The sequence below is a fragment of the Podarcis vaucheri genome, assembly GCF_965113315.1.
Source record: "Podarcis vaucheri genome assembly, chromosome: 1".
NCBI lineage: Eukaryota > Metazoa > Chordata > Lepidosauria > Squamata > Lacertidae > Podarcis > Podarcis vaucheri.
The window spans coordinates 14,017,959-14,042,879 of NC_138759.1; the positions used below are offsets into that span (position 1 = coordinate 14,017,959).

The window sequence follows — 24,921 nt, forward strand, 5'->3', positions numbered from 1 at the left end:
ATTACTGAGCATCCTTGTAGTGGACGGACAGGAGGTTTTATTTATTGTAAAAGGGCATTTAAACCACAATCTCCTTGCTGCTTGTTCCCATACTCCCCTGCCCCAATTGTTGGTTTCCGAGCCTGTGGCTCAGTCTCCCTTCAAGGGGTGACAAGGGCCTGGGAGATAGAGTAGCCCTAGAGCCCAGAGTCCATAGGCCAGTTCTTGGCCAGGCTCTGGCTCCACAGAGGGATGTGGAATCCTGTGGAATTCTCTTGTTTCCCTGGCAACCAGATGCCTGCTTTCAACTGATTCTGAGATCAGTTGGCGGCCCAGACTCCTTCAGTTAACTGTCTTTGGTTCACCTGAAAGCCGGCAGGGAGGACTTCTGTCTCCCCACAGAGGCGGACGTTGGTCTTTCCCATTTCAGCGGCACCCTGTGCAAGGCCAACATTCAACAGTGTCCCCCCATCTCTCACCCTCCATTGTGCTCAGTTGACTACGATGGCATTCCCCTCCTTCCTGCCCTCTTTGGGCAGACCTGCCTCTCTCCTGCGATTCCTGGGCATCCTGACTGTTCTCTTCCACCAGTGCATGTTCAAGAAGAAACACAGTAAGTCCACTTCCTTTGCTCAACCAGAGTCCACCCAGACCAGATCCCTGTTCTGTAGCTCTTCCCAGGTACAGGTCTGGTCCAGAGACATCTGCTGCCTTTGGTGTGTTTGCGTGAGGGAGAATGGAGGAGCTTGTACTGAAGCACAAGGAGGGTTCTTAAAGGACAACCCACAGAAAGGGATTCCCTCCTCTGTGGATAGCCTGCTTGCTCCTGGGGTCATCAGCTGCAGCAGAAACATCCTTTGGCTCCTGCCAGCACTAACTGCTTCCCATGCTCAGGCATCTCACACAAATATGCCACATTCACATACTTCAGAGTCTAGGGTGCGGAAACCAATTGGGAAATGACTTGAATGCATCTGGGAGATATATCCAGCTCAATACATACACTATTTTTCTGGGATGGTTCCGGATTTACAGAAGCCTTCCAGGTTTCTCATTTGATACCAGAATGTCCTGCTTCTTCAGAGAAATTTGGGAGGTAATGTTGATAGGGCCCTATTATCATTGGAGAAATGTTGGAGGGAGGCTTCTCCTGGGCCTTTTTGCCTGGCCGGACCTCACTGGAACTCAGTTCTGGTCCCTCTCACAGAAGGAGGGAGGTGTTCATGATGAGTTCCGGCATATTTTGTCCTAGAAGAATAGCACTGGATGTCTCTTTTTTCATCAGAGAAATGTTGGAGGGTAAGTGAATGCAATTCCTCACCATTACTGAGCATCCCTGAGGATGGGCAGCAGGTATTATTTATTTTAAAAGGGCATTTAAACTACGATCTCCTTGCTGCTAGTTCCCATGTCCCTCCCTTTCATACTCCCCTGCACCAATTGTTAGTTTCCAAGCCTGTGGCTCAGTCTCCCTTCAAGGGGTGACAAGGGCCTGGGAGACAGAGCAGTCCTGGAGCCCAGAGTCCATTGCCCAGTTCTTGGCCAGGCTCTGGCTCCACAGAGGGATGTGGAATCCTGTGGAATTCTGTTTCCCTGGCAACCAGATGCCTGCTTCCAACTGATTCTGAGATCAGTTGGCAGCCCAGACTCCTTCAGTTAACTGTCTTTGGTTCACCTGAAAGCCTGCAGGGAGGACTTCTGCCTCCCCTCAGAGGCGGACCTTGGTCTTTCCCATTTCAGTGGCACCCTGTGCAAGGCCAACATTCAATAGTGTCCCCCATCTCTCGCCCTTCATTTTGCTCAATTCACTACGACGCCCTGCAGCATCCCCTAGATTCAGCGCTCGGTGTGGAGGAACTGGGCACACTGCCCAAAATCCACCTCGGCTACTCGGTTGTACAATGTGGGGCTGTTTTGGTGGGTTCTACAGATGGTAAAACCAGGTAAATTCAGTTCATCACTATCCTTAAATTGTGGTACCAAGAATTGAACTGCCCTCCCAGGTAGACCTGAGAAGGCAGAACCCAATACTTAAAAAACACACACGCGTTAGCTCATTTTCCAGACCCTGCTGAGATTGGCACTTTTGCCCTTTTCCTGACATTCCCCTCCTTTCTGCCCTCTTTGTGCAGATCTGCCTCTCACCTGCCGTTCCTGGGCGTCCTGACTGTTCTCTTCTATCAGTGCATTTTCAAGAAGAATCACAGTAAGTCCACTTCCTTTGCTCAACCATAGTCCACACAGACCAGGTCCCTGTTTTGTAGCTGGAACAGGCTGCTGCTTCCACATGGGTGGGTTGGGAGCAGGAGGCGGGATTCCCTCCCAAGCCCCCCAGAGGGACAATTGGAGCAGAACACCACAAGAGCCCTTGGCAGTTGGGTCAAGCCCAAGGTGGCTCAGTTAGACCTGTGGTCTCTTCTCCCAGGAGCTCACAAGCAGCATGACAGAAGTCCCAGTACAGCGCCCCCCAGGAAGAGGTCTTTTTCAAAGACATTTGCTGCCTTTCGTTTGTGTGGGTGGGGGGAGGATGAAAGGACTTGGACTGAAGCACAAGGAGGGTTCTTAAAGGACAGCCCACAGAAAGGGATTCCCTCCTCTGTGGATGACCTGCTTGCTCCCGGGGTCATCAGCTGCAGCAGAAACATCCTTTGGCTCCTGCCAGCACTAACTGCCTCCCATGCCACATTTACATACTTCAGAGTATAGGGTGCGGAAACCAATTGGGAGGTGACTTAAATGCATACACTATTTTCCTGGGATGCTTCCCAATTTACAAAGCCATTCCGGTTTCTCATTTGATACCGGAATATCCTGCTTCTTCAGATAAATTCTGGAGGGAATGTTGGTAGGTCCCTATTATCATTGGAGAGATGTTGGAGGGAATGGAGTGAGGCTTCCCCTGGGGCTTTTTTCTGGCCGGAACTCACCGGAACTCATTTCCGGGCCCTTTCAGAGAACGAGGGAGGTTTCATGCCTCATCCCAGCACCTCTTTTTTCTAGAAGAATACCACTGGATGTCTCTTTTTTCATCAGAGAAGGTAAGTGGAAGGTAAGTGAATGCAACCAAACACTGGTGAGGGCTCATCATTGAGCTGACCTGGTGGTAGTGAAGGCTGCCATTCAGTCCCCATAGCTGTCTTACAAAAGCCCAAACCCCGAGTTTAAGCAAAATTGACCAGAATCATAAGACCTGGTATGACCAATCATAGGGCTTAATTGGTAGAACTTTCCAGATAATGAGCACTTGCCTCTCCCATCACCCGACTCTCATTAGTCTTAACCTTGAAGGCCTAAGAAGGGACACCTGTGCTCAGCTTCAGTATTCAAGAATCCCAGCAGTTTCTTATACAGGCTTAACAAATCAGGCCCCAAAGATCTATTTCCCCACACTGTGGGAGGCCAAACTTTGGCGTCTCCAAATGGATCTTCTCAGTTACGCACCTTCTCAATTTTGCGCCCCCTCAACTTGGCACACTGTGCAGGGGATCTGCCCAACACCACCCTAAATCTGGTGCTGAGAAGGGGTGCACTTTGCTGTCCCCCCACCAGTAAGCCAAACATCTTAGGTCAAAGTACACCAACTCCTTTCATTGGTTTTGTGCTGGTCCCGTGGGTTACCCGAGAGGCAAGGTCCAAGTCAAAGGTGCAACAAGGAGGCAATCCGTAGAAGGTGAAGCTGGGTGCAGGGCAGGGAGTCAGGTGAAGTCAGGGACAGGCATGCAAGCAGGGAGCCAGGGCGGGTCAGGAGCTCAGGCAGGAAAGCAGGACAGGGTTCAGGCAGGAACTAGCAACCAACAATGTTGCTTACGCAACTTAGGACTGGGGCTGGCCAGCTTTTATCTGCCTCGAGCCATAGGGCGGCCCCGATCCTCTGGTGACTCGCCTCTCCTGGCCTGGAGGCGAGCACTCCCCTTGCGGGAACTTAGTTCCCTCTGCCTCTCTGCCCTGAGCCTCTGCAGCTTAGGAGAGGCTGGAGGGTTACTGGACCCAGAGGCCACCTCAGCTTCCCCTGACGGGGCTGAGAGTGGAGCACCTGCAGGCAATGAGTCCTCCATCACCTCAGGAGCCAGGGCAGACCCAGCTGGTGCCTGCACCTGAGGATCCAGCACAGGTGAGGACCCTTCAGGCTCATGCCCCAGCCTCATGGTTCTGGAGGCAGGGAATCCTGCGCAAGCTGGGATCCCACAGGTACAGCATCCGAGTCTGAATCCCAGGCCATCACAGTTTTTCAGGGCAAGGAACAGAAAGGGGAGTGAGCGTGTTCTGGCTGTTCTCAAAGCGAGGGAATACTGCTGCCTCTCTGTGGTGTGTAGCCAGGGTAGCTGACCTAACACATTCAGATGACCATTTCCCAACGTGGGAAAGCCTGTGAGGAGTTTCCTCTGCTGTCTAAGGAGACGCTTCTGCCCTGAGGAAGAATTTCCGCCATCTGAGAGATTAGTATTATGGAGAGGAAGTGGTGTGGGCACTGAGGTGGGCTGGGCAGCGTCAGGGGCCAAGGCTGGTGGAATTTCCTGGTCCCTCCCCCAAGCAAGGTTTGGGTGAGGCAGAGCCACTGCCTCATGGCAGAATGGGATGGGGCCTGGGACACACGCAGACTCCCCTGCTAGGCTGCCCACTGCCAGCCCAGCGGCACTGCCTGGCTGCCAGGAGGGCCAAGGGGCGGGAGTACAGCTGGGAGCAGCTGCCACCCAGTGCACCCTCTTTCCTGCCCTGCCTGGGCTACAGTCAGGGAGCGCTGGCTGGACAGGGCACCCGTCGGAGGGTATCGGCAGCTGATTTTGCACCCCCCCACCTGTGCCCCTGTGCCCTCACCACCCCCTAGCTACTGCCCTGCTCCCCATATGAACAGACCTGGACCCAGCAATCATCAACTGAGGCATGAGCCTCTTCCACAAAAGGACTGGAGGGTAGCAACATGTCCGTGGGCCTTTTTTATGGTAGCTGCACAATTGTGGGTGCTCTCCCCATGGCTCCAATGGGAGCTTACAGAAGAGACAGAGACAATGACGACTTCAAAAAAGACTGGGAATTTTTTATGCTATACTATATGTGAAGGAAGGACGCGGGTGGTGCTGTGGGCTAAACCACAGAGCCTAGGACTTGCCGATCAGAATGTCGGTGGTTCGAATCCCCGCGACGGGGTGAGCTCCCATTGCTTGGTCCCTGCTCCTGCCAACCTAGCAGTTCGAAAGCACGTCAAAGTGCAAGTAGGTACCGCTCCGGCAGGAAGGTAAATGGCATTTCCGTGTGCTGCTCTGGTTTGCCAGAAGCGGCTTAGTCATGCTGGCCACATGACCCGGAAGCTGTATGCCGGCTCCCTCGGCCAATAAAGTGAGATGAGTGCCGCAACCCCAGAGTCATCCATGACTGGACCTAATGGTCAGGGGTCCCCTTACCTTTATATGTGAAGAAATATTGTAAAGAAACAGACTCACTAGCAGGATTTGAGCAATCACAACTAAAAAAAAAAAGAAGATAAATAATAAGGTTTTGAAATATTTAATAAGGACAAGGACTTTTAATGCAATGACATAAAATGTTAAAAAGAAGGTGATTAGATTAAAGACTATAGAGTTAGGATAAAGATTGTAAGCAGCAGTATTGTATTTATCAAAAACAGAAAGGGGATGTTGAGGGAAGTCGGGGTGGGGGTGGATGGGGGAATGGGGATCTCAGAATTTGTTTGTGTATTATTTATGTTGAATACAAAATTTATAAATCCACAGGAATCAGATGTGGTACTACAGAAACCTGTTAAAAGGACAAGAAACTACAAGAAGGAAACACCTGTCGAGAAAGACTTGTGGTTTCAGTTGTCTCTCTACTAATGTACAGAGAACAGGAAACAAGTGAAGCAAATCCTACTCTAAATACAGGATGGCAAATATGATCTAACAGACATTACTGAAACCTGGTGGATTGAGACTCATGACTGGAATGTAGAAATTGAGGGGTAAAACCTGTACAGAAGCAATAGACCAATCAGGAAGAGAGGAGGAGTAGCACTATATGTAAAGGATGTGTATACTTGTGAAGAAATCCATGACCTGAACCCTGGAAGGTGTATTGAGAGTATATGGATGAAAATTGGAGGAGAGAAAACAGTGACTTTCCTGTGGGTGTCTGCAAGAGACCACCAAGCCAAACTGAAGGCGTGGGTGATGCCTTCCTACAGCAGATCACTAAAGATTCTAAACGGAGATACCTTGGGTTACAGATGCTTCAGGCTACAGACACGTCAGGTTACAGACTCCACTAGCCCAGAAATAGTACCTCGGGTTTAAAACTTTACTTCAGGATAAGAACAGAAATCGTGCGGCGGTGGTGCGGCGGCAGCGGGAGGCCCCATTAGCTGAAGAATGGTTTCAGGTTAAGAATGAACCTCTGGAACGAATTAAGTTCTTACCCTGAGGTACCACTGTATACAGTATAGTAGCCATGGGAGACTTCAACTAGAGCCTCACTGACAATTTCATTTCACAGAAGCTGAAAGCAGCAGCAGCAGCAGCAGCAGCAAGGGAATCGTCTCTCTTGGACCTGGCTCTCACCAACACAGAGGAACTGATTGATGAGTTGGAAGCACCAAGAGACTTGGGAGGAAGCGATTGTGTGTTCCTGGGTTTCAAGGGAAAGCAGAGTGTAGTTGGGCATGCCCTCTAGACTTCAAGAAGGCTGATTTCAAAAAGTTTAAGGAACTACAGGGTGAGATTACGCAGTCAGAAATATTCAAAAAAGGGGAGTTTAAGATGGATGGGCATTCTTTAATGGCACAAATTTTGCTGGCACAAAGGCAGACTTTTCCAACAGGAAAGAAAGGTGGGAGGCTATAAAAAAAAAATCAACAATAACCCAGGTGTGGCTGCATAAGGAACTAACAGAAGAACTGAGATGTTAGAAGGGCACGTCTGAGAAATGGAAAAAAGAGGAAAGCCATCAGTTTCAGGGAGATTTGCAGATGGGCCAAAGCTCTGAATGAGGTCTGGCAAGCAAGACAGGCTAAAAAAAAAATGAGTGGGTTTATTGTTCCATATTTGAAGCAAGAGGAAGAACAAGCAAGCAGTAGGTCTCCCATCTGGAGAAGATGGAGAAATGCTATTGGGGGACAGAGAAAAGGCAGAACTGCTCAAACCTACTTTGACTTCAACCAAAAAGAAAGCAGAAAGCAGAGTGTCGTCAGATATACACTGGACTTTAAGAAGGCTGATTTCAAAAAGCTGAAGGAACTATTGGATGAGATTTAATGGTCAGAAATACTCGAAGAGAAGGGTGTCCAAGGTGGATGGAAGTCTCTTAAAGGTAAAATGTTGAAGGCACAAATGCAGGCAATTGCAGGCAGAATTAAAAGTGGCAGGCCTCCAGAGAAACCCATGTGGCTGCATAGGGAAGGAGAAGAAGAAGTTTGGATTTGATATCCCACTTTATCACTGCCCTAATGAGTCTCAAAGCGGCTAACAATCTCCTTTCCCTTCCTCCTGCACAACAAACACTCTGTGAGGTGAGTGGGGCTGAGAGACTTCAGAGAAGTGTGACTGGCCCAAGGTCACCCAGCAGCCGCATGTGGAGGAGCGGGGAATCGAACCCGGTACACCAGATTACGAGTCCACTGCTCTTAACCACTACACCACTAAACCACACTGTAAGAAGGTTACAGATGAGCTGAGATGTAAGAAGGGCATAAATGAGAAATGGAAGAAAGGGGAAATCGTGAAGGAAGAGGATACACGAGTAGCAACAGTTGCAGGGAGAAGGTCAGGCGTGCCAAAGCTCAGAGAGAGTTCATACTTACAAGAAATGAAAAAAATAAAGCTTTCTTTGCCTATGTTCAAAGTAAGAGGAAGAACAAACAAGTAGAAGCTCATCTGCATGGAGAAGATGGAAAAAGCTGTTGGGTGACAGAAAGAAGACAGAACTATTCAACACCTACTTTGCCTCTGTCTTCACCCAAAAGGGAAGCAGTGCCCAACCCAGGAATAACAGATTAACTATGTAAATGCCATTTGCGAGGGCATTTTGAGGAGACCAAGACATATGAACAGCAAGGCAGCTCCTGCAATGCCCTGCAATGCCTGTGCCATAATGGTCTTCTTTCCTGAGAATGTGTCACACTACACCTGCAGTAAGTGGAAGCTGGTTGCCTTGCTGGAAGAGAAGGTCCAGCAAGTTGAAGCCCGACTACTGAACAAGACGAGGAATATCTCGTTAGAACAGAGTGAAGCCTCCTGCAACAGCAACTGAAGTGGAGTGCCCCAAGGGAGAAAGAAGATTACCCATTGCAGGAAACAAACCGCTGGAAGGAGAAGACGCACAAAAGGACAGTTTGGAGCTGTGGTGTGTCACTGAGCTGGCAGAGTTTGCAGAAGAATTGCGGGCACTGGCCAGAAGAGGAGGAGACGTTTGGTGGTAACAGGTGACTCCCTACTGAGAGGGACAGAGGCAGCAGTTGGTGAAGGTAACAGGGTGTCCCAGGGGGTATGCTGTCTTCCAGCTGCAAGGATTCACAATGTGACAGAGAAGTGGCCAAGTATTATAGAGACCACTGACCACAATCCCTTCCATCTGAATCATCAGGGCACAAACAATACTGCCAGGCATGGCTTCCAACATACAGCAAGGGACTATCAGACATTGCACAGGAAGCTGAAGGGTCTTGGGGAACAGACAATTTGTTTAATCCTGTTGAAGGGTTGTGGCCCAGGAAGAGAGTGGGAAATACTGGAAATAAAGCACTGGATGCACAGGTGGAGATGTCTGAAGAGGTTTTGCTTCCTGGACCATAGTCTCTGCTTCCTTGAGGAAGGATATCTGGCAAGAGATGGATTGCACCTCACACCCATTGGCAAAAAGGTCTTAGCAAAAAGGCTCAGTAACCTGATCAGCAGAGCTTTAAACTAAATCCTGAGGATGAGGGATACAACACTACAGACAAGAGGGGGGCACCTGGTACTAGGGATAAGAGCTTCACCCATGCACAGGAATCAGATGTGGTACTACAGAAACGTGTTAAAAGGACAAGAAATTTCAAGAAGCAAACACCTGGAGAGAATGACTTGTGGTTTCAGTTGTCTCTCTACTAATGTACAGAGAACAGGAAACAAGTGAAGCAAATCCTACTCTAAATAGAGGATAGCAAATATGATCTAACAGACATTACTGAAACCTGGTGGAATGAGACTCATGACTGGAATGTAGAAATTGAGGGGTAAAACCTGTACAGAAGCAATAGACCAAGCAGGAAGAGAGGAGGAGTAGCACTATATGTGAAGAAATCCATGACCTGAAGCCTGGAAGGCGTATTGAGAGTATTTGGATGAAAACTGGAGGAGAGAGAGAAAAAAATGACTTTCCTGTGGGTGGCGGCTAAGGACCACCAAGCCAAACTTAACACCTGGATGATGCCTTCCTACAGCAGATTACCAAAGATTATAAAAGGAGATAAAGGGTAGTCATGGGTGACTTCAACTACCCCAATATCTGTTGGAATTCAAACTCTTCCAAGAATGTAAAGTCCAACAGTGAGTGATTGTGGGCTGTTATTCCCATGAGTTGCTTGCACCAGGAGAAAAGGAATAGCTCTTCCCATGAGAGGAGGAGGTTGCTCCCCCTATTAAGGAAGGGGGCTCTTCCCTCCATGAGAGGAGTAAAGGCTGCTCTTCCCGTGAGTGGATGAGGCTGCTCTCATTCCCATGAGTTGATTGCACCAGATGAAAAGGAATACCGTATTTTGCGCTCCATAAGACGCAGCAGACCATAAGGCGCACCTAGTTTTGGGAGGAGGAAAACGAGAAAAAAAGGCGAAGCAGGAGGAAGAACCCCTTCTGTTCCTCCACCAGCTTGCAGGACAGGCGCGTCGCCGCTAAGCCAGAGGAGGAACAGAAGGAGTCCCTTTTGTTCCTAATCTGGCTTTGCAGGACAGGCGCTGCACAGAGAGGGGGGAGCTGTGCAGCACCCCTTCAGCAAAGCGGGAGGAGGAACAGAAGGGGTTCTTCCTCCTGCTTCGCTGAAGGGGTGCTGCGCAGCTCTACCTCTCTGCTCAGCACCATTCGTTCCATAAGACACACTCACATTTCCCCTTATTTTTTAGGAGGAAAGTGCCTCTTATGCAGCGCAAAATACGGTAGCTCTTCCCTCCATGAGAGAGGAAAAGGCTGCTCTTCCTGTTAGAGGATGAGGCTGCTCAACTCGGAAGAGAAAGAGGCAGCTCTCCCCGTGAGAGAAGGTGGGCTGTTATTCCCATGAGTTGCTTGCAGCAGGAGAAAAGGAATAGCTCTTCCCATGAGAGGAGGAGGTTGCTCCCCGTATTTAGGAAGGGGGCTCTTCCCTCCATGAGAGGAGTAAAGGCTGCTCTTCCCGTGAGAGGATGAGGCTGCTCGACTCGGAAGAGAAGGAGGCAGCTCTCCCCGTGAGAGAAGGTGGGCTGTTATTCCCTTGAGTTGCTTGCAACAGGAGAAAAGGAATAGCTCTTCCCATGAGAGGAGGTTGCTCCCCCTATTAAGGAAGGGGGCTCTTCCCTCCATGAGAGGAGTAAAGGCTGCTCTTCCCGTGAGTGGATGAGGCTGCTCGACTCAGTTGAGAAGGAGGCAGCTCTCCCCGTGAGAGAAGGTGGGCTGTTATTCCCATGAGTTGCTTGCAACAGGAGAAAAGGAATAGCTCTTCCCATGAGAGGAGGTTGCTCCCCCTATTAAGGAAGGGGGCTCTTCCCTCCATGAGAGGAGAAAAGTCTGCTCTTCCCGTGAGAGGATGAGGCTGCTCGACTCGGAAGAGAAGGAGGCAGCTCTCCCCGTGAGAGAAGGTGGGCTGTTATTCCCATGAGTTGCTTGCAGCAGGAGAAAAGGAATAGCTCTTCCCATGAGAGGAGGAGGTTGCTCCCCGTATTTAGGAAGGGGGCTCTTCCCTCCATGAGAGGAGTAAAGGCTGCTCTTCCCGTGAGAGGATGAGGCTGCTCGACTCGGAAGAGAAGGAGGCAGCTCTCCCCGTGAGTGAAGGTGGGCTGTTATTCCCTTGAGTTGCTTGCAACAGGAGAAAAGGAATAGCTCTTCCCATGAGAGGAGGAGGTTGCTCCCCCTATTAAGGAAGGGGGCTCTTCCCTCCATGGGAGGAGAAAAGGCTGCTCTTCCCGTGAGAGGATGAGGCTGCTCGACTCGGAAGAGAAGGAGGCAGCTCTCCCCGTGAGAGAAGGTGGGCTGTTATTCCCATGAGTTGCTTGCAACAGGAGAAAAGGAATAGCTCTTCCCATGAGAGGAGGAGGTTGCTCCCCCTATTAAGGAAGGGGGCTCTTCCCTCCATGAGAGGAGTAAAGGCTGCTCTTCCCGTGAGAGGATGAGGCTGCTCGACTCGGAAGAGAAGGAGGCAGCTCTCCCCGTGAGAGAAGGTGGGCTGTTATTCCCTTGAGTTGCTTGCAACAGGAGAAAAGGAATAGCTCTTCCCATGAGAGGAGGAGGTTGCTCCCCCTATTAAGGAAGGGGGCTCTTCCCTCCATGAGAGGAGTAAAGGCTGCTCTTCCCGTGAGAGGATGAGGCTGCTCGACTCAGTTGAGAAGGAGGCAGCTCTCCCCGTGAGAGAAGGTGGGCTGTTATTCCCATGAGTTGCTTGCAACAGGAGAAAAGGAATAGCTCTTCCCATGAGAGGAGGTTGCTCCCCCTATTAAGGAAGGGGGCTCTTCCCTCCATGAGAGGAGAAAAGTCTGCTCTTCCCGTGAGAGGATGAGGCTGCTCGACTCGGAAGAGAAGGAGGCAGCTCTCCCCGTGAGAGAAGGTGGGCTGTTATTCCCATGAGTTGCTTGCAGCAGGAGAAAAGGAATAGCTCTTCCCATGAGAGGAGGAGGTTGCTCCCCGTATTTAGGAAGGGGGCTCTTCCCTCCATGAGAGGAGTAAAGGCTGCTCTTCCCGTGAGAGGATGAGGCTGCTCGACTCGGAAGAGAAGGAGGCAGCTCTCCCCGTGAGTGAAGGTGGGCTGTTATTCCCATGAGTTGCTTGCAACAGGAGAAAAGGAATAGCTCTTCCCATGAGAGGAGGTTGCTCCCCCTATTAAGGAAGGGGGCTCTTCCCTCCATGGGAGGAGAAAAGTCTGCTCTTCCCGTGAGAGGATGAGGCTGCTCGACTCAGTTGAGAAGGAGGCAGCTCTCCCCGTGAGTGAAGGTGGGCTGTTATTCCCATGAGTTGCTTGCAACAGGAGAAAAGGAATAGCTCTTCCCATGAGAGGAGGAGGTTGCTCCCCGTATTTAGGAAGGGGGCTCTTCCCTCCATGAGAGGAGTAAAGGCTGCTCTTCCCGTGAGAGGATGAGGCTGCTTGACTCGGAAGAGAAGGAGGCAGCTCTCCCCGTGAGAGAAGGTGGGCTGTTATTCCCATGAGTTGCTTGCACCAAGAGAAAAGGAATAGCTCTTCCCATGAGAGGAGGAGGTTGCTCCCCCTATTAAGGAAGGGGGCTCTTCCCTCCATGAGAGGAGTAAAGGCTGCTCTTCCCGTGAGTGGATGAGGCTGCTCGACTCAGTTGAGAAGGAGGCAGCTCTCCCCGTGAGAGAAGGTGGGCTGTTATTCCCATGAGTTGCTTGCACCAAGAGAAAAGGAATAGCTCTTCCCATGAGAGGAGGAGGTTGCTCCCCCTATTAAGGAAGGGGGCTCTTCCCTCCACGGGAGGAGAAAAGGCTGCTCTTCCCGTGAGAGGATGAGGCTGCTCGAATCGGAAGAGAAGGAGGCAGCTCTCCCCGTGAGAGAAGGTGGGCTGTTATTCCCATGAGTTGCTTGCACCAAGAGAAAAGGAATAGCTCTTCCCATGAGAGGAGGAGGTTGCTCCCCCTATTAAGGAAGGGGGCTCTTCCCTCCATGAGAGGAGAAAAGTCTGCTCTTCCCGTGAGAGGATGAGGCTGCTCGACTCGGAAGAGAAGGAGGCAGCTCTCCCCGTGAGAGAAGGTGGGCTGATATTCCCATGAGTTGCTTGCAACAGGAGAAAAGGAATAGCTCTTCCCATGAGAGGAGGAGGTTGCTCCCCCTATTAAGGAAGGGGGCTCTTCCCTCCATGAGAGGAGAAAAGGCTGCTCTTCCCGTGAGTGGATGAGGCTGCTCTCATTCCCATGAGTTGATTGCACCAGACGAAAAGGAATACCGTATTTTGTGCTCCATAAGACGCAGCAGACCATAAGGCGCACCTAGTTTTGGGAGGAGGAAAACGAGAAAAAAATATTCTGAATCCCAAAAGCCAGAACTGCAAGAGGGATCTAGCTGCTGGGATACCGTGTGGCTTTTCTGGCTTCTCTGATAACCGCGCCAAGCCGCTTCAGGGCAACGAGATGAAGGCTCCCCCTGCCTGAAGAGGCTGCGCATGGCTAAGGCAGAAGCCAGGACAGGCACGTCGCTGAAGGGGCACTGCGCAGTTCTCCCCCGGAAAACTGTGCAGCTCCTCTTCAGCAAAGCTGGAGAAGTAACAGGAGTCCCTTCTGTTCCTCTTCCGGCTTTGCATGACCGGTGCGTCGTTGAAGGGGAGCTGCGCAGTTCTCTCTCTGTGCAGCGCCTCTACTTCACAGGAGAGGCGCTGCACAGAGAGGGAGAACTGTGCAGCGCCCCTTTAGTAAAGCTGGAGAAGGAACAGAAGGAGACCCTTCTGTTCCTCCTCCAGCTTCCAGAACCCGCGTAGCCGGAGGAGAAACAGAAGGAGTCTCTTCTGTTCCTCCTCCGGCTTCGCATGATAGGCGCGTCGCTGAAGGGGTGCTGCACATTTCTCTCTCTGCGCAGCGCCCCTTCAGCGAAGCTGGAGAAGGAACAGAATGAGACCCTTTTGTTCCTCCTCCGGCATCACATGACAGGTGTGTCCCTGAAGGGGCACCGCGCAGTTCTTTCTCTCTGGGCAGGGCCTCTCCTTCACAGGAGAGACGCTGCTCAGAGAGGGAGAACAACGCAGCGCCCCTTCAGCGAAGCTGGAGAAGGAACACAAGGAGACCCTTCTGTTCCTCCTCCGGCCTCCAGGACAGGCGCGTCGCCACTAAGCCAGAGGAGGAACAGAAGGAGTCCCTTCTGTTCCTAATCTGGCTTTGCAGGACAGGCGCTGCACAGAGAGGGAGGAGCTGTGCAGCACCCCATCAGCGAAGCGGGAGGAGGAACAGAAGGGGTTCTTCCTCCTGCTTCGCTGAAGGGGCGCTGCGCAGCTCTACCTCTCTGCTCAGCACCATTCGTTCCATAAGACGCACTCACATTTCCCCTTATTTTTTAGGAGGAAAAAAGTGCCTCTTCTGCAGTGCAAAATACGGTAGCTCTTCCCTCCATGAGAGGAGAAAAGGCTGCTCTTCCTGTTAGAGGATGAGGCTGCTCAACTCAGAAGAGAAGGAGGCAGCTCTCCCCGTGAGTGAAGGTGGGCTGTTATTCCCATGAGTTGCTTGCACCAAGAGAAAAAGAATAGCTCTTCCCATGAGAGGAGGAGGTTGCTCCCCCTATTAAGGAAGGGGGCTCTTCCCTCCACGGGAGGAGAAAAGGCTGCTCTTCCCGTGAGAGGATGAGGCTGCTCGAATCGGAAGAGAAGGAGGCAGCTCTCCCCGTGAGAGAAGGTGGGCTGTTATTCCCATGAGTTGCTTGCACCAAGAGAAAAGGAATAGCTCTTCCCATGAGAGGAGGAGGTTGCTCCCCCTATTAAGGAAGGGGGCTCTTCCCTCCATGGGAGGAGAAAAGTCTGCTCTTCCCGTGAGAGGATGAGGCTGCTCGACTCGGAAGAGAAGGAGGCAGCTCTCCCCGTGAGAGAAGGTGGGCTGTTATTCCCTTGAGTTGCTTGCACCAGGAGAAAAGGAATAGCTCTTCCCATGAGAGGAGGAGGTTGCTCCCCCTATTAAGGAAGGGGGCTCTTCCCTCCATGAGAGGAGAAAAGGCTGCTCTTCCCGTGAGTGGATGAGGCTGCTCTCATTCCCATGAGTTGATTGCACCAGACGAAAAGGAATACCGTATTTTGTGCTCCATAAGACGCAGCAGACCATAAGGCGCACCTAGTTTTGGGAGGAGGAAAACGAGAAAAAAATATTCTGAATCCCAAAAGCCAGAACTGCAAGAGGGATCTAGCTTCTGGGATACTGTGTGGCTTTTCTGGCTTCTCTGATAACCACGCCAAGCCCCTTCACGGCGGCAAGATGAAGGCTCCCCCTGCCTGAAGAGGCTGCGCATGGCTAAGGCGGAAGCCAGGACAGGCACGTCGCTGATGGGGCACTGCGCAGTTCTCCCCCGGAAAACTGTACAGCTCCTCTTCAGCAAAGCTGGAGAAGTAACAGGAGTCCCTTCTGTTCCTCTTCCGGCTTTGCATGACCGGTGCGTCGTTGAAGGGGAGCTGCGCAGTTCTCTCTCTGTGCAGCGCCTCTACTTCACAGGAGAGGCACTGCACAGAGAGGGAGAATTGTGCAGCGCACCTGTAGTAAAGCTGGAGAAGGAACAGAAGGAGACCCTTCTGTTCCTCCTCCAGCTTCCAGAACCCGCGTAGCCGGAGGAGAAACAGAAGGAGTCTCTTCTGTTCCTCCTCCGGCTTCGCATGATAGGTGCGTCGCTGAAGGGGTGCTGCACATTTCCCTCTCTGCGCAGCGCCCCTTCAGCAAAGCTGGAGAAGGAACAGAATGAGACCCTTCTGTTCCTCCTCCAGCATCACATGACAGGTGCGTCCCTGAAGGGGCACCGCGCAGTTCTTTCTCTCTGGGCAGGGCCTCTCCTTCACAGGACAGACGCTGCTCAGAGAGGGAGAACAACGCAGCACCCCTTCAGCGAAGCTGGAGAAGGAACACAAGGAGACCCTTCTGTTCCTCCTCCGGCTTCCAGGACAGGCACGTCGCTACTAAGCCAGAGGAGGAACAGAAGGAGTCCCTTCTGTTCCTAATCTAGCTTTGCAGGGCAGGCGCTGCACAGAGAGGGGGGGAGCTGTGCAGCACCCCTTCAGCAAAGCGGGAGGAGGAAAAGAAGAGGTTCTTCCTCCTGCTTCGCTGAAGGGGCGCTGCGCAGCTCTACCTCTCTGCTCAGCACCATTCGTTCCATAAGACGCACTCACATTTCCTCTTATTTTTTAGGAGGAAAAAAGTGCCTCTTATGCAGCGCAAAATACGGTAGCTCTTCCCTGCATGAGAGGAGAAAAGGCTGCTCTTCCTGTTAGAGGATGAGGCTGCTCAACTCGGAAGAGAAAGAGGCAGCTCTCCCCGTGAGTGAAGGTGGGCTGTTATTCCCATGAGTTGCTTGCAACAGGAGAAAAGGAATAGCTCTTCCCATGAGAGGAGGAGGTTGCTCCCCCTGTTAAGCAAGGGGGCTCTTCCCTCCATGAGAGGAGTAAAGGCTGCTCTTCCCGTGAGTGGATGAGGCTGCTCGTCTCGGAAGAGAAGGAGGCAGCTCTCCCCGTGAGAGAAGGTGGGCTGTTATTCCCTTGAGTTGCTTGCACCAGGAGAAAAGGAATAGCTCTTCCCATGAGAGGAGGAGGTTGCTCCCCCTATTAAGGAAGGGGGCTCTTCCCTCCATGGGAGGAGTAAAGGCTGCTCTTCCCGTGAGTGGATGAGGCTGCTCGTCTCGGAAGAGAAGGAGGCAGCTCTCCCCGTGAGTGAAGGTGGGCTGTTATTCCCATGAGTTGCACCAGGAGAAAAGTAATGCCGTATTTTTCACTTCAAAAGATGCAGCAGACTATGGTGCACCTAATTTTGGGAGGAAGAAAACAATAAAAAATTATTCTGAATCCCAGAAGCCAGAACAGTAAGAGGGATCTGGCTTCTGGGATACCGTGTGGCTGTTCTGGCTTCTGGGATGACTGCGCCAAGCCTCTTCAGGGCAGCGGGATGAAGGCTCCCGCTGCCCGAAGAGGCTGCACACGGCTAAGGCAGAAGCCAGGACAGGTGCGTTCTCCGAGGGAGAACTGCACAGCGCCCCTTCATGGAAGCTGGAGAAGGAACAGAACAAGTCCCTTCTGTTCCTCTTCCGGCTTTGCATGACATGCGCGTCGCTGAAGTTGTGATGCGCAGTTTTCTCTCTATGCAACGCCTCTCCTTCACAGAAGAGGTGCTGTGCTGAGACGGTGAACTGCGCAGCGCCCCTTCAGCGAAGCTGGAGAAGGAACAGGAGACCCTTCTTTTCCTCCTTCAGCTTCCAGGACGCCACAAAGCCAGAGGAGGAACAGAAGTAGTCCCTTCTCTTCCTCCTCCGGCATCACATGACAGGCACGTCGCTGAAGGGGCATCGCGCAGTTCTCTCTCTCTGGGCAACGCCTCTCCTTCACAGGAGAGGCGCTGCTCAGAGAGGGAGAACAACGCAGCGCCCCTTCAGCGAAGCTGGAGGAGGAACACAAGGAGACCCTTCTGTTCCTCCTCCAGCTTCCAGGACAGGCGCGTCGCCGCTAAGCCGGAGGAGGAACAGAAGGAGTCCCTTCTGTTCCTCCTCTGGCTTCGCAGGACAGGCGCTGCACAGAGAGGGAGAGCTGCGCAGCGCCCCTTCAGTGAAGCGGGAGGAGGAACAGAAGAGGCTCCGTTCCTCCTCCCGTTTCGCTGAAGGGGCACTGGGCAGCTCCACCTCTCTGCTCAGGGCCATTCGTTCCATAAGACGCACTCACATTTCCCCTTATTTTTAAGGAGGAAAAAAGTGTGTCTTATGGAGCGAAAAATATGGTAGCTCTTCCCATGAGAGGAGAAAAGGCTGCTCTTCCCATGAGTGGATGAGGCAGTACTTCTCAGAAGAGGAGGCAGCTCTCCTAGTGAGTGAAGGGTGGGCTGTTATTCCCATGAGTTACTTGCACCAGGAGAAAAGGAATAGCTCTTCCCATGAGAGGAGGAGGTTGCTCCCCGTATTTAGGAAGGGGGCTCTTCCCTCCATGGGAGGAGAAAAGGCTGCTCTTCCCGTGAGTGGATGAGGCTGCTCGACTCGGTTGAGAAGGAGGCAGCTCTCCCCGTGAGAGAAGGTGGGCTGTTATTCCCTTGAGTTGCTTGCACCAGGAGAAAAGGAATAGCTCTTCCCATGAGAGGAGGAGGTTGCTCCCCCTATTTAGGAAGGGGGCTCTTCCCTCCATGGGAGGAGTAAAGGCTGCTCTTCCCGTGAGTGGATGAGGCTGCTCGACTCGGTTGCGAAGGAGGCAGCTCTCCCCGTGAGAGAAGGTGGGCTGATATTCCCATGAGGTGCTTGCAACAGGAGAAAAGGAATACCGTATTTTTCGCTCCAAAAGACGCACCAGACTATAAGGCGCACCTAGTTCTGGGAGGAGGAAAACAAGAAAAAATTAATCAGAATCCCAGAAGCCAGAAGAGCAAGAGGGATCTGGCTTCTGGGATACCGTGTGGCTGTTCTGGCTTCTGGGATAACCACGCCAAGCCCCTTCAGGGCAGCAAGATGAACGCTCCCCCTGCCTGAAGAGGCCGTGCACGGCTAAGGCAGAAGCCAGTACAGGCGCCTCGCTGAAGGAGCACTGCGCACTTCTCTCTCTCCGTGCAGCGCCTCTCCTTCAGAAGGGAGGCGCTGTGCAGAGACGGAGAACTGCGCAGTGCCCCTTCAGCGAAGCTGGAGAAGGAACGGAAGGACTCCCTTCTGTTCCTCCTCCAGCTTCGCATCACAGGTGCGTTGCTGAAGGTGCGCTGCACGGTTCTCTCTCTCCGCGCAGCAGCTCTGCTTCATAGGGGAGGCGCTGTGCAGAGAGGGAGAACCGAGGAAGTGAAGCCGAGGAAGGAACAGAAGGAGAGCCTTCTGTTTCTCCTCCGGCTTCCAGTATAGGTGCGTCGCCGCGAAGCCAGATGAGGAACAGAAGGAGTCCCTTCTGTTCCTCCTCCAGCTTAGCAGGACAGACGCTGCGCAGAGAGGGAGAGCTGCGCAGCGCCCCTTCAGCGAAGCGGGAGGAGGAACAGAAGGAGACCCTTCTGTTTCTCCTCCGGCTTCCAGTATAGGTGCGTCGCCGCGAAGCCAGATGAGGAACAGAAGGAGTCCCTTCTGTTCCTCCTCCAGCTTTGCAGGACAGGCGCTGCGCAGAGAGGGAGAGCTGCGCAGCGCCCCTTCAGCGAAGCGGGAGGAGGAACAGAAGGAGACCCTTCTGTTTTTCCTCCAGCTTCCAGTATAGGTGCATCGCCGCAAAGCCAGATGAGGAACAGAAGGAGTCCCTTCTGTTCCTCCTCCAGCTTTGCAGGACAGGCGCTGCGCAGAGAGGGAGAGCTGTGCAGCGCCCCTTCAGCGAAGCGGGAGGAGGAACAAAAGGAGCTCCGTTCCTCCTCCCACTTCGCTGAAGGGTGCTGTGCACCTCTACCTGTCTGCGCAGCGCCATTTGCTCCATACGATGCCCTCACATTTCCCCTTATTTTTTAGGAGGAAAAAAGTGCCTCTTATGGAGCGAAAAATACGGTAGCTCTTCCCATGAGAGGAGGAGGTTGTTCTCCCTATTATGGAAGAGGGCTCTTCCCTCCATGAGAGGAGAAAAGGCTGCTCTTCCCGTGAGTGGGTGTGGCTGCTCATCTCGGAAGAGAAGGAGGCAGCTCTCCCCATGAGTGAAGGTGGGCTGTTATTCCCATGAGTTACTTGCACCAGGGAAAAGGAATAGCTCTTCCCATGAGAGGAGGAGGTTGCTCCCCCTATTAAAGAAAGGAGCGCTTCCGTCCATGAGAGGAGAAAAGGCTGCTCTCCCCGTGAGAGGAAGCTGACCGTCACACACAGCACCGCAGCACCGCCACCTGCCGCACCCCTGCCTCACACCGTGTATCTAGGCCTCAGCTCTGGGCCCCAAAGAACCCAGAATGACAATGATCAGCAGCTTCTCACTATTCAACCCAGCATCACGAGACTGGGAAACGTATGTCTCCAGTTTCACCTTCCTCCTAGAAGCCAAAGAGGTCACCAACGACTCTAGGAAGAGGGTGATATTCTTCAGCGTCTGCAGAGACGAGACGTTCAAAATCGCCCGGGCTCTCCTTGCACCTGAAGATGTCACTACTGTTTCTTACAAAACAATAATGGAACGGCTGAAGGGGCACTTCTCGCTGCAGCCCTCAGTGGTGGCTTGTCGAAATGCCCCTGGGGAAACCATAACTGGGTATGTGACCTCCCTCCACCAAGCCGCCCGGTTCTGCAACTTCTCAGAATTGGAGTACATGCTTCGTGACCGCCTCATTGTTTGTCTGAAAGATGAGAAGCTGCAACGACGCCTCTACACCAAGAAGGACCGAACGTTCCAGGTTGCTCTGGAGAAAGACTTGGCAACTGAAGCTGCCAAGAGGCCGACACAAGAGGCATGGGTGAACCTGCCGTCCCAACTGAGGGTCCACCATGAAGACCTCACTGACAAGTCAGGATCCGACAGGGAGGTGCACTCAAGCAGCGCTCAGACCACAGCTGCCTCGACAAGAAGGCCGAACCACTGGCACATCTAGGCCAATCTGATCATGTGTCCCTGCTCCTGACTCCTGAATATATTCCATTGAGGAAACGGACTCCAGCTATAAAGAGGGATATTACAATATGGCCAGCTGAAGCATCCCAACAACTACAAGACTGTTTTCATGACACCGATTGGGAGGTATTCGCCCAACAGGATGTAGAGACTCATACTGAGCAAGTGTTGGACTATATTAGGTTCTGCACTGACAATGTAACACGGAGGCGCCGGATAAAGATCTACCCAAACAGGAAGCCCTGGATGACAAGGGAGGTTCAGGGGTTGCTAAAGGCAAGAAATACTGCTTTCAGAAGTGGAAATAAGTCGTTGTACAGCTTAGCTAGAGCGGATTTAAAGAGAGGTATCCGTGTAGCAAAGGAGGCGTATAGACAGTGGCTGGAGAATCATCTACAAAGTAACAACACCAGGCAGGTGTGGCAAGGTGTACAAGAATTAACAGGGTATAAATCCAAGGATTCCCTGGCAGACGAGGGAGGGGCATCCCTCGCAGAGGATTTGAATGCCTTTTTTGCCCGTTTTGAAGTAACATCTGCAGCAACACCTGCTGAGGCTTTACCACCACCACCACCACTCCCTGTGAAGGCCTTGCCACCATCACCACCATCACCATCATCAGTACAAAGGAATGTAGTAGTCTCTGTGGAAAAAGAAGAGATGAGGAAGGTGTTGAAGGGAATCAACCCAAGGCAGGCCACAGGGCCAGATGGGGTAGCTGGAAGGGTATTGAGAGACTGTGCAGATCAACTAGCAGGAGTTTTCACTGGGATCTTAAATCGATCCCTAGCCCAGGCTATTGTTCCATCCTGCCTAAAGTCCTCTACTATCGTTCCAATAGCAAAAAAATCTAACCCGGAAGATCTGAATTACTTTTGTCCAGTAGCACTCACACCTATAATCATGAAGTGCTTTGAAAAGCTGGTACGAAATTATGTCATTGCCTGCCTACCAGAGGGACTGGACACATTCCAATTTGCTTATAAAACGAAAAGATTGACAGAGGACACTGTGGCGATTGCCCTCCATGCTGTTCTTGCACATTTGGAGCAGCGGGGGGGTTATGCCAGACTGCTTTTTTTAGATTTCAGCTCGGCATTTAATACCATTCTACCACAACGTCTGATGTCTAAACTGGAAGATCTGGGGCTTCCGTTATCACTTTGTGGGTGGATATTGGACTTTTTGTCAGACCGCCCCCAGAGGGTTTGGTTGGGCCCTTATACCTCTAGTATGCTTAGGACTAACACAGGAACACCACAGGGATGCGTACTCAGTCCGCTCCTTTATATTCTCTACACGTACGATTGTGTCGCTGCTCACCCTAGTAATAACAACTGTGATTGGGCTCATCTCTGAAAGGGAGGGTGAAACGGACTATAGAGATGAGGTGGAGCGGCTGACAGAGTGGTGCAGAGCTAACAACTTGCTCATAAATACAAGGAAGACAAAGGAGCTTGTGGTGGACTTCAGGAGACAGAAGAGCAATGTCCAGCCACTTTTGATTGATGGGGTCTGTGTGGAGAGGGTAACAACGTTCAGATTTTGGGGCATTGAATTACAAGAGGATCTGTCCTGGAGTGTCAACACAAGGGAGCTTGTGAAGAAGGCGCAGCAGAGACTGTACTTTTTGAGAATTCTAAGGAAAAACCATCTTCCGCAGAAACTGCTGCTTGCCTTCTATCACTGTGCCATTGAGAGCGTGCTCACTTATGGCTTATGTGTGTGGTACGGAAGCTGTACTACCCGGGACAGGTTGGGGTTGTGCAGAGTTGTTAAGGCAGCAGAGAGCATTGTTGGCTGCCCACTCTCCACCTTAGAGCAGATTTATGCCACAAGGTGCCATAGGAAGGCACTGGACATAGTAAAAGATCGCATCCTGGTCACTGTCTCTTCGAGCTCCTGCCGTCGGGACGGAGATACAGGACGATGAGGACAAGAACGAGCCGTCTTAAGAACAGCTTCTTCCCCAGAGCGATCTCGGCCCTGAATGGGAAGCCTGGACTTTGAAAGTCATCTAATCTTCCTTGCTGTTTTATACTGTATTGTTTTAATTAGTGTTTTTATAGTTGTTTTGATTTTGTGTGGAGTGCCCTACCTGGGTGGATGGAGCAGCCAAGTAATTTCGTTGTCCCCGAGAGGGGGCAATGACAATAAAGATATTATTATTATTATTATTATTATTATTATTATTATTATTATTATTATTAGTGCGCAAGCTGCGGGGAGAGTCACGAGAGGAGAACCTGCCATTCCGCAATGCAGAGTGTAGGCAGTGTGGAAAATCCGAACACATTGCCCGGGTGTGTCGGGCTTGGCCCACCCGATGCCAGACATCAGATGACCGATCCAAGAGCCCCAGGTCCTGGGGCTCAATGCACCAAGGCAACTCGATGGAGATCACAGACTGCCAGGTATACCAGTTGCCCCGCCCCAACATAGAAAAAATTTATGTAGTGGTACAGATAGAGGGGGGCCCATGCCGTATGGAGCTTGGCACGGGTTCAACTCTATCCATAATCTCAGCAAGGGCCTTAAGGAAACTTAAGGCTGGCTCCATTCACTCTCCAGGACTTCCAGAAATGTAAGGTCCCCCACAATAGGGGTGGGGACCTTCAGGGTGCAATATCAAGGGTGGACGCATCAACTGGACTTGCTTGTGATCAAGGGCCCCTACGTTAGCTTACTGGGATTGGCATGGTTTGGACCACTGGGGCTAGCCATCACGGGGGTGAACCGCACTAGCTTACAAGTGGATGTGGATGTCATATGCAAGGAATTTTCAGGGATTTTTGATGGGAAATTGGGATAGTATACAGCCCTCCCATTGCCCTACAGCTTGACCCTGCAGTATGACCTGTCAGGCTCAAGGCCCGTTGGATCCTGTTCGCCCTGAAACCCTGTATATATGAGGAATTGGACCAGCCCGAGGAGCAAGGAGTGCTGGATCCTGTGCCTAATGCCCCCTGGGAAACCCCGATCGTCACACCCGTCAAGCCTAATGGTTCGGTCCGCATCTGCGCAGACTACAAATGTACCATAAACAAGGCCTTCGCGGCCCACACATACCCAGTGCCTGTGGTCAGCCATGTCCTTGCCACCCTGGCTGGGTCAATTTTTTTGGGCAAGCTGGACTTTGCCCAAGCCTATCAACAGTTGCCAGTGGATGAGGCCACAGCAGAGGCACAGACGATTGTGATGCATAGAGGAGCGTTCAAGGTAAAGCGGCTGCAATTCGGTGTCAGCGTGGCACCAGGCATATTCCAGAATCTAATGGACTCTCTCCTGGCACACCCTTCTTCCATGATGTATTGATTGCCGGGCCCACACCAGAGGGGTTTGAGGACTGCCTCTGCACCGTTCTGCACCGTTTCCAGATGGTGGGTCTCAAGGTGAAGCGGGAAAAGTGTCTACTAGGTGTGCCTCAGGCGGACTTTCTGGGATTTATGGTGGACGCAGAAGGGGTCCACCTGACTGGGGTCAAGGTACGGCCCATTTGTGATGCCCCAGAGCCCAAGGGCAAGACTGAACTTCAGGCCTTCTTGGGACTATTGAACTTTTACCATGCCTTCCTTCCCCATAAGGCAGCGGTGGTGGAGCCCTACACAGACTCCTGGACAAGCGGGCTCCTTGGGTATGTGGGCACTGCCAGGAGGCCGCAGTCCAGGCAGTCAAGGACTTGCTCATCTCAAACTCAGTCTTGGCACACTTCGACAAGAGGCTGCCGGTGGTGCTAGCATGCGACGCCTCGCCCTACGGCATCAGCACTGCCCTGGGACACCAACTCCCAGATGGAAGAGAGGTGCCGGTGATGGGCCACACGGACACCCTCAGCAGGCTATTACTACTGGAAACAGGCCCCGGCCCAGCACTCATGCAAGAGGTTATTATCCTGGAGCTGCTTCCCGACCGCCCCATTCAGGCACAAGAAGTTGCTCACCATTCCAAGAAAGATAGGGTCATCTCTCGGGTCCTGGACTGGGTGTGGTGAGGATGGCCCAACAGCAGCCCTGGGCCAGAATTCACAGGCTACACAACCCGTAAACATGAACTGTCGGGCCACAAAGGGTACCTGTTATGGGGAAGCACAAAGGGTACCTGTTATGGGGAAGTCATTCCCCAGCCCCTCCACAAAAGGGTCCTCATACAGCCCTACATGAGACACACCTGGGGTAGTGAGAATGAAGGCCCTCGCCAGGCATTATGTGTGGTGGCTGGGGATTGACAGAGAGAGACAGGCCTGGGTCAAACACTGCCAGGCCTGCCAAGAATCCCGCCCAGATCCCCCAAGGGCCTCATTCCAATCCTGGGAGCCCGCCCGAGCACCATGGTCATGCCTGCACGTGGACTTCGTTGGCCCCTTTCAGGGTAAAACATTCTTCATAGTGGTGGACTCCTACACCAAATGGCTGGAAGTCACACTAGTACCGTCCACTTCTACGTCCGCAGCCATCCAGGTACTACGCAGGCTGTTTGCAACCCACAGACTCCCTGACACTGTCATCTCAGACAACGGAACCACATTTATGTCAGGAGAATCCCAGACCTTCACAGCGCAGAGCACCATCCACCACGTCTGCTCTGCACCATTCCAC

At 52.1% G+C, this 24,921-nt stretch overlaps 1 long non-coding RNA gene across 2 annotated transcripts in view; it reads left to right on the forward strand.

Annotated features, from left to right (window-relative positions):
* The first annotated feature begins 1,464 nt into the window (after positions 1–1,464).
* LOC309530977 overlaps positions 1,465–24,921 on the forward strand; it is a 122,763-nt gene continuing 99,306 nt past the window's right edge. Inside the window, exons 1-3 of one of the 2 annotated variants that reach the window (XR_014219001.1) lie at positions 1,465–1,922; positions 2,112–2,185; positions 2,980–3,034. This is a non-coding gene — a long non-coding RNA (uncharacterized lncRNA). Of the gene's footprint in view, positions 1,923–2,111; positions 2,186–2,979; positions 3,035–24,921 lie in introns of those variants that run through there. The other variant, XR_014219000.1, reaches the window with a different exon arrangement.